This window comes from Seriola lalandi, unplaced genomic scaffold, assembly GCF_002814215.2.
Source record: "Seriola lalandi dorsalis isolate HSWRI2012SDOR001 ecotype SW California unplaced genomic scaffold, Sedor1 jcf7180002054967, whole genome shotgun sequence".
Taxonomy (NCBI): Eukaryota; Metazoa; Chordata; class Actinopteri; order Carangiformes; family Carangidae; genus Seriola; species Seriola lalandi.
The window spans coordinates 208,694-209,383 of record NW_019525518.1 but is presented as its reverse complement, the minus strand read 5'-3'; the positions used below and the strand labels follow the sequence as shown (position 1 = coordinate 209,383).

At 38.7% G+C, this 690-nt stretch overlaps 1 protein-coding gene across 1 annotated transcript in view; it reads right to left on the bottom strand.

The window, feature by feature from the left end:
* ppp2r5d (protein phosphatase 2, regulatory subunit B', delta) overlaps nucleotides 1-690 on the bottom strand; it is an 18,756-nt gene that overhangs the window by 14,169 nt on the left and 3,897 nt on the right. The gene's annotated exons all lie outside the window — the stretch shown is intronic.

Genomic DNA, 690 nt, shown 5'->3' with positions numbered 1-690 from the left:
ACACACACACACACACACACACACACACACACACACACACACACACACACACAGCATATCAGCTGATCACTAACAGACAGGAGATCTGATTTAGAGCGTTAAAGACACTGAGCCTCCATTATAACACTGTGACTGTGGTTAGTGTGGAACATGAAGCTCCTGACGAGTCAGCAGCCTGAAACTCAGACTCAGATAATTATTTAAAGATTAATCGATCGGTCAATCAACAGAAAATAAACAAAATAAATGTGATGATTTCCTGATTTGAATTCAACATTCAGGTTATTTTCTTAATTGATCCATTATTCATTTTATCCTTGAAAAAGCCGAGATGGGGGCGTCGTGGTCTAAGCAGTCAAATAAAGGCATGAAAATATACTTAAAAAAAAGCAGAGATGATGTTTTTAATTTGCTCGTTTAAATCAATAATGAAGATGATCATCAGCTGCAGCTTTAAAACAGAGAACAGCAGAAGAAGTGAGAAACTGACAGAGGATAAAAACAGCTGCAGGTGAATCACCTGAGCCTCAATGTGACATGAACAAACACCTTCGTTCTTTATGCAACAAATAAAATGTTTAAGTTGAATTTATGATTAACTCTCAGATATCAGCATCAAGGGTCAGCTCTCAGTCAGACTCCACTGAACTGAACTGAACCACAGCAGTGAGCTATTGAACAGGGACCCCG